At 37.1% G+C, this 8874-nt stretch overlaps 1 pseudogene; it reads right to left on the bottom strand.

The window, feature by feature from the left end:
- Positions 1–781: 781 nt before the first annotated feature.
- On the bottom strand, positions 782–2129 carry LOC109372614 (metastasis-associated protein MTA3 pseudogene; annotated as a pseudogene).
- Between the last annotated feature and the right edge of the window lie 6745 nt (positions 2130–8874).

Below are 8874 nucleotides of genomic sequence, written 5' to 3' on the forward strand. Positions count from 1 at the left end.
GCCTCAAGAAATTTGAGTGGTGGCCCAGTGTGACACATCTGTGAGGCAGGGCTATGTTTACAATTTTAGTTTCTTGAGTGGAATTTTCAGTTTCGTTGGAATAACAGGAGAAAACAATTCCTCCTTTACTACCAGGACACAAAAATAGATACAGGAAATTCTGCGAGACCTAAAATAGATTTTTTGATATAGAAGATGCTAGAAGTCATAAACAAGACTGAATAGGTGCAATGGGGCATAGACTAGTATGAGAGGGTGCTAGAAGATACGAGAGTCTAATGGAAAATAGTTCACTACAAAGACGATCTTGACTAGGACACAGGGGCTCACAGAGTTATTCCACAATTTGTATTTATTCCTAGCAAAATTAGAGATGTACCTTACTTTACGTCCTTGTGATAATTTTACTGCATCATTGTATATTTATTATTTGTATTCTTCTCATCCACCAATTAACAAAGAGCTTGATTCTATCTCATGCCATCAGTATTTCAAAAAAGTGGCAGCATTAGGCTCTTTTATGTAATCAAAATTATCTTTTTAGAAGCTTTCATCTTTGTTCAGTTAAGCTCATTCTTATAAATATTTGCAGAATGACTACAATGCGTGAGACTATGAACCAGATACTTATCACAGATACTTGTATGTGGATCAATAAGACTCAGTCTTACTTTTTTTGTTTGTTTGGTTTTCTTACACAGAATTTATGTTTTTTGCAAATAAAAAAAGAGAAAGAGAAAGAGGGAAAGAGACAAAATGGTCAGAAGCACAAGACTTAAGTTTAAGAATTTAAAAGCACCTTACATGCTGCCCTAATGGTAGCATAATTAACAAAAACGAAGGGCCATTTCACGGCTACAGCTGGAGGGTATTTTTGCAGACCTGACAGGCAAATTTTGTGAAATATGTAATGTGAGGGAAGAAAGCTTGGTGGGTCTTCACTGCAGATCTTGGACTCCCCGTGTTTAAAACTGGCTTGCCCTGCATGGCCTAGAGAGATGTGTGGCTTCTCTGTAGTTGGGCTGGGAGATAACTTCTCTTTTGTCTGGGTAGGCATTTTCAGGCCTCCATATTTTTTCCAATAGACCCAACAGGTTGCACATAATCTACACTGCATGTTAGGTGGGCCCTAAGAATACCATTGATGAGACTGCGTAGCATAGCAGCTCTCACAGTCTTGCCCTAACGGGGGATTGTGTGGCTGGGATGCTTTCCCCATGGCTGCATTCACAGCACCAGGTTTGTCATTGCTGGAGGCTATTTGGTTGGGATTTGGTTTGTAAATTGGGATATACATACACTTGATCAGTTTACTCTCAGCTGTAGTTGTTTTTAGACGGTTCTGCTGCACATATATGTAAGTAGTTTTCCACATGTAATAATATTTATTGAAGCTAATCAACGGTTTCCAAGGGAGAAAATCTTGACGTATATTGTTGATGTCTGCCATATTTTTCCAGTGCCTCTTCCAATAAACTATCTTCAGAGGCTGACCATGTTTCCATTTCATCTCTGCATAAAACAGGTTCTCCAAGTGGCACTGACAATAACCGCACTGCTCACAGTAGCTGTACCTATACAATGTACCCATAGCATGAAATGGTGATGTCTCCAGAAGCTGCAGCTGCCCTCACATGCAAACCAGGCTACCTTACAGAACTGCTGCAACTCAAGCAAATGTCCCAACAGCACAAGTTACAACTAAAAACTGGTCAAGCTGTCAATCTGTAAGTGGGCTATTTGGGTCCCAAACTTTAACTTTCCATTGTGACTATTCCCTCTCAAAGGATTCTCCTTCTAAGAGCATTTCTGGAATGTCTGTTTGATAACTAGTTCCCACTCTGATTTCACCTTCATCAGCTCATAGTGTTTTCACTGAGAGGTCATAGACCAATGAGTAGAAAGAGGTATCCTATTTATCAGGATCTGACAATACTGACTGTGTCGTTCAGAAGGGCAACACTGCTTTACCTCCTGATGTGTGTTGCATGCAGAGGTTCATATTCGTGTGACAAAAAGAGTTCCCTAGCAGTCAAGTTGGTCTCAGTTGGTGTTTCTTCCTTAATTTCTTTAGCATGCTTGTCTGCAAGCATTATAAGCATGCTGGAAATATCTTGTCGTCTACAAAAGCACACCGTTCCTTTTTTTTTCTGATTTTAAAATGTTATTATAATATTATTCAAACACATAACCTTAAAACAAGAAATAAGTTCTTTACACTTGCAGGCCTTATTCAACAAACGCATGAATCAAATAAAAACAATATAAATTAATAGTATTCATTTAACATGACAAATAATGTTTGCTGACACTAAATCACTGATGTTGAATGTAATACTAAAACGATGAGCTTTCAGATAGAACTCAACAAGACTGCAACTGGTAACACGGAAGCAAAAGTAGTATGCATAAAAGGTGCGGGTCGCTAGAGGAAACCTCAGTAGACATAATCTCTGACCCAATATGTGTTGACTGCCATGTCCCAACTCAGTCTTATTTTTAAAGAGTCTAAAATCCAACAAAGAGGACGTTGAAGGATTTGATGTACTTGAACAAACTTTCAAACCCAGACAGCTACCAGAGCCCATGGTCTAAATCACTACTCTGCTCCCTTTAATAAGTGAGAACAATTCTTAAGATGGACTTTGATATAGTTTGAGATGCTGATTAAGAAGATTAAATCAGGTAGCAGTGTTGGGGAAAATTTATATTAGGAAGTGTCTGCACAAGGTATGACCTGGAAAGAGGAGATATGGAGCAGTGCTCAAATGCTCAGACTTTTCTTGATTCGAATCTGAATCTACATTTTTGCTCTGTGATTTTGAATAATTTGTTTAACTATTCTGAGCCTCACTGTCCTTACTGGTAAAATGGGGAAGATACCAGTGTTACTGTGATGATTTGTTGAGCTAAGGCATGTGAATTACTTAACAAGGTGCCTGGCACTTAACAAGTATTCAATAGTTGTTATTTATTAATCTGATTGCATTATCATTTCTATTATTTAGTGTGGGGACAAAGGGAGACACATATATGAGGGATAGTATAGGAAACAAAAAATACAACTTGCTGCCATGTGAAGAGAGGAGCAAGAAGATGTCAAGGTGATTCTAAATTATTAATTCAGGGTGAAGGGAGAAAGAACATCATGAGTAGACATGAGAACCACAATGATTCCTGCCCTTTAAACCATCCCCTGGCAACAGAATTAACAATAACAAATGCAAAGAGAATTATTTGGATTTGGCTATTCATTATCCCTTTTCAGGTCCAACTATCTCCAATAGGGAATACTGGCTCATGTAATTTAGGAACAGAGAGTGACAACAGGCCAACAAAATTATGTTTATAAGTGACCAGGTTTTGGAGTCAATGTCATGGCCACCAAGGAAGTAAAAAAGAAGCCATTTTTATGTTTTTGCAAAATAAATTATATCCATAATATTTCAGTTTTGTCCTGATTTGTTGTCCATTTCTAACACATTAATATTATATTACCAGACTTTGCAACTTCAATCTCACAATGTTCCTCCCCAAATGTATTATATTGATTAATATATCCTGAAAAATTAAAGATTATAGACTCTTCAGCATAACTTATTTTGAGTGAATGGTAATTTAGACAATGTTTAAAAAAATAAGAACATATAACCATGACAACATTCTTTATAATCTTGAGAATTAAAAAAAAGAAAGATAAAATCTGTGTTCCATCTAAGTAAAAATTGAATGATTCTTAGCCACTGAGTAGTTTGAACTTCCCATGGCCAAAAGAAGGGAAGCATTATTGGTCAGCAGAGATTTTCATCTTTGCAGTTCATACACCTGGTGAACACATACGAAGGCTTACTGTCAAAGCTTAAGTTTTTTCCATATGAAATTATATGAAGTTGATTGTAAATGCTACAAATTAACAGATCAATTAAAGCTATAGTTATTCTCATTACATGGAGCAAAAATATGCTTTCTAATAATAGATCTATGAAGAAAATGGGTTTGGAGGGATTGTGAAAAACTGTCTTTGTGAAGCAGCACAAGGAGAGCGTTAATTCTTTCCTTGGCTTGGATTCATCTTGCTCCTGTCCAATGAGTACACGGACACCTGCAGACTAATATCCACTCCAAAAACCAGTGGGATAATATTTGATAAGAAAATCCTACAGGGAAGCTATAGTGAGCACTTTAAGAAATGTCTTCTAGAGGTCCCTTCTGAGTACCCCATGATAAGGCTAAATCTTACTACTGGATCGTTTATGCCTGTGTGTCTTAGAAATCTAGGTCCTGTTTTCTTTCCTCTCATTCCATATCCCAGTGCTGTGGAGAAGCTCTCTTCAACACCCAAGTTCTTTCCCATGTATTTCATTCTATTTTTAACAAAATTATGCTGTGTTTTCTAAGGGTTCTCCTGAATTGGGCCTTGATTTTTCCATCAACTTTTGACATTCCAAAAGGTATATTTTATTTTTAAGTGTTTAAGAGCTACTGTACTCATCCCATATCTGTCAGGTTCACATTAGTCCTCCCTCCTGATCAATTTGGTGCCTTATTGCTTTCAAGATGATCTTCTGAGTTCCATTAAGCAAAAGTATATTGCCAATATTTGACACTGGAAAATACAATTAGATAAAGAAGACTCAAAATTACTTCACATAAATGAAAAGTTTTCTACACCACAGCCCTGATACTAGATTTCTTGGAAACAAAATCACATTAAGTGGTAAGTCACCACAAGGCCAAAGGAAACGAATGATTATATATAAAGCTTTCCAGAAACAACAATATCTGAGAATGAATAACAGATCTTAAATTTAGCTATAGTGAGAGTTTGACATGAGTCAAGCCTTTTTACTTAAGAGATTTGGATTAATGGTATATACTGATTGCTGAAGAACCTATGACATTTAGAGGTTAAACAGACAACTCTGGCCCAGATATCATTTTTGGTTTCTTCGTAGTTATATGTTAGACATGAAGAACAGATTTTCTCTGTGAGACTGGGGTGTGAATGTGTGTGTCTGTGTGTGTGTGTGTGTGTGTGTGTGTGTTTATGCATGTTTTAGGGAAGGAGCATGCATGCATACCCTCACAAAGATGAATATAATTTTATTATGGATTAATCCATTAAAAATTAGAACTGTAGGGTGGCCGGATAGCTCAGTTGGTAAGAGTGCGCCAGTTCGATTCCCACATGGGCCAGTGAACTGCGCCAGTAAGCTACACCCTCTACAGCCAAGATTGTGAACAATGGCTTGACCTGAAGCTGGGCTGCCATGAGTGGCTGGCAGCCGGCGAGAGCTGCCATGAGCTGCCATGAGCCTCTGTGAGCAGCCGGCCCATGGTTGGCAATTGACTGCCTCAGCTGGGTAAAGTGCAATAATCATAATACCAACATGGGCCAGTGAGCTGTGTCCTCCAAAATTAGACTGAAAACAACAGCTCGGAGGTGGGGCAAGCGGGGGAGGGGAGGAGGAAAATTAGAATTGTACTTCCATTATTAGCGTTCACTAAGCTTTACTTCCGGGCATTTGAGCTTCTCCAACAGTTTTAATCACAGTGGACAATGCCAGAAATTTCATGTGAAATTTCCATCTTAGTTAAACAGCAAATCTTTTTAAAGAACTTTATTTATGTATTTAATTCCAGATTATTTTATGAGTGTGGGATTTACTGAGGGTGGGAAAAGGGAACATACAGCTGGAGCATGTAATATCTTACTATTTTGAAGAAGTAGGATGGGAGAGTCACAGGAAATGTAGATCCTGACATGAGTTTTTAAAGAAGGCCTAACTCCTCCTACTTCTTGACCTCTGCCACGTAAGAGCTGCTTTTTGGAAAATAAAATTACCAAATATTTGGCTTCATTTATTTTCCAGTCACCATTTTCTTTTTCTCTTTTCCAGGGTCAGTTAGACCTTTATAGCAGACTCCCTGCCTTTTGGGTCAGTCTATTTTATTGTTGAACTATTTCTGCTTTGAAATATTATTTCTTAAATGAATCTAAAATCTGGCTTTCTGCAATTCAAGACAAATCCTGAAAGTTTGTCAAATAATTGATGGAAATTTCATGTTTTCCAGTAAGTCTTACCATCTAGATATTTATTATTAATATTTTCCTGGGTTTAATATGTCACTAAAATCCAGATGGATAGACTTTTTACCAATATTGCTGAAATCAGTCTATTATTTTGGCATCGTGTGCATAAGATCCTATTGCTTCTTGAGATGAATATGTTTTCCTCCTCAGAACTTCTGCCTTGAAGGAAATATCACAGGCTGAAAAGACTTTTAAAAGTTTGGTACAGCCTTATATGGCATGGAATCATCAAAGGAAGTGCTAAATTCAGTTTTTCAAAGGTTTTGGAACTTGTTGGATTGGAAAAACAATATATGATTAGAAAGTCCAAAGGGATCAATTTGGTTACTGGCCACTGGAAAGAAAATTTCAAGGATAAGACTTTAAACTCTTTAACTCTTTTTCTGTCTTCTAAAAATAACTTAGTCAGCTATATTCTATGAGGAAATTGTTTATTTAAAAATAAGACGACTTTGTTTGGCTTACATTATTATTTCACATATCTTCTCATGATTTTACGTATTTGTTTTTATATTACAGATTAAGTTTCAGCTTTCTTTATTTTATAAATTATTTTATGAATTTTATTTTATAGGTTATTCATAGCATAGCTAACAAAGTGTTAGAAACTATAACAATCACTAGACCAATAGTAAAACAATACAACAGATTATACAATGGATGAACAAATACCAAATCAAGCAATCAACCATCAAAACAAACAAACCCAGTCAGTTCACCCCTTTAAAGTAGTATACTAATTCTATGCTCTCAGTATTTAGAGTATTTAAGTATTCCTGGATCCAGAAGATAGAGCATGTTTTTACAATTTTTTTTTGCCAAACTAGTTTTGAAAATATCATCTACCATTTTGTTAAAAATAACTGCATAAAGGCTTATACAAAATTAACATTTCTTTTTAACAAATGAAAAAACAAAATTACAGACTATTGACAGAATAGAAGAACAACTTTGCAATGTGTTAATCCAACAAAACAATTAATATTTAGAATTTACAACAAACTCCTAAAATAAAAACAAAGAAAGACAAAACATCCAACAAAAGAGATGATGAGTATGAATAGGAAATTCACAGAAGGGAAAATAAGTAGCCCTTACAGTATTAATCACCTTGAATAAAAAATAATCCCAGAGTAAACGGTATACATGTTGGTAAAGAAGACATAAAACTGTCTTTGTTCACAGATGACATGATTATCTATATAAAATAAGTTTTTAAAATTGACATAAGTCCTCCCAGAATTAATTAGCAATTAGAAAAAGGTTGCAGTATATGATATTAATATATAAAACTTAATTGTTTAGCTAAGACTTGGAAACAACCGAAATGCCCATCGGCAAATGACCGGATTAAGAAACTATGGTACAGGGCCGGCCGAGTGGCGCGATGGTTAAGAACTGGCTTGGGATACCAGAGGGCCCCGGTTCGGATCCCACATATGAGGGCCAGTGACACTGCCCTCCACAGCTAAGATGCTGAACAACAGCTCAACCTGGAGCTGGGCTGCCCTGAGTCACCAGCGACGGCGTAGGCTGCAGTCCCTGTGGCAGTGGGTTGCCATGGGCACCGTATATAGCCAGCAGCCAGCGTGAGCGGCCAGCAGCCAGCGTGAGCGGCAGTCCAGAAGCCGGCGACTGATCTGCCTCACCCGGGAAGAGCGCAATGATGGTGCCAACTTGGGCCAGTGAAGCAACGTCCTCCACAACTAGACTGAAGAACAAAAGGATAGCAACTTGTCTGTTCCCATCCGCCCAATAAAAATCTTAAAAAAAAAAAGAAACTATGGTACATTTACATAATGGAGTATCACTCAGCTATAAAGAAGAAAGAAATAGTACCATTTGCAACAATATGGATGGAACTAGAGAACAGTATGCTAAGTGAAATAAGTCAGTCAGAGAAAGACAAATACCCTGTGATCTCACTTATACGTGGAATCTAAAAAACTGAATAAATGAGAAATGTAAACAGAAATAGTCTCAGAGACACAGGAAAAACTGAGGGTTGCTGGTTGGGAGGGGGTGGGGATGAAGGAGAAGGGGAAGGGACGAGACAATACAAATTGGTAACTACAATATGGCCTCAGTGATAGAAAAGACTGGGGAATATAATCAATAATGTTGTAAATATTTTTTAGGGGGCCGGTGGACTCATGTCTTGTTAGGGAGACCACTTCATAGTCGGTGTAGAGGCCTGACCATTGCACTGTATTTCTGAAGCTGATGTTGAATAATATTGTATGTCAACTATAATTATATATACATATAGTCATGGGACGTGGAGTAGAGTGTGGGGATGGAGTCAATGGAATTGTAATAGATAAGTATGACATCGGGGGTGGGAGGGCAGTAGATGGGGGAGGGGGGTTGTTTCTGTGTGAAGGGTGAAAAGGATAACTATTGCACTGTTCTGTACACCTGAAACTAACAATAAAAAAATCTTAATTGTTTTCTTATATGCCAACAATGAACAAGTGGAATTTGAAATTAAAAACACAATACTATTTACATTAGCATTCCCACCAAAATGAAATATTTAGGTATAAATATGACAAAATATGTACAAGATCTATATGAGGAAAACTGCAAAACTCTGATGAACAAAATCAAAGAAGAAATAAATAAATGGAGAGCTATTCCATGTTCATGGATAGGGAGACTCAATATGGCCAAGAAGTCAGTTTGTCTCAACTTGATCTATAGATTCAATCAAATCACAGTCAAGATCCAAGCAAGTTATTTGTGGATATTGGCAACTGTGTATGAAGTTTATATGAAGA

Source organism: Hipposideros armiger, unplaced genomic scaffold, assembly GCF_001890085.2.
Source record: "Hipposideros armiger isolate ML-2016 unplaced genomic scaffold, ASM189008v1 scaffold_648, whole genome shotgun sequence".
Classification (NCBI taxonomy): Eukaryota; Metazoa; Chordata; class Mammalia; order Chiroptera; family Hipposideridae; genus Hipposideros; species Hipposideros armiger.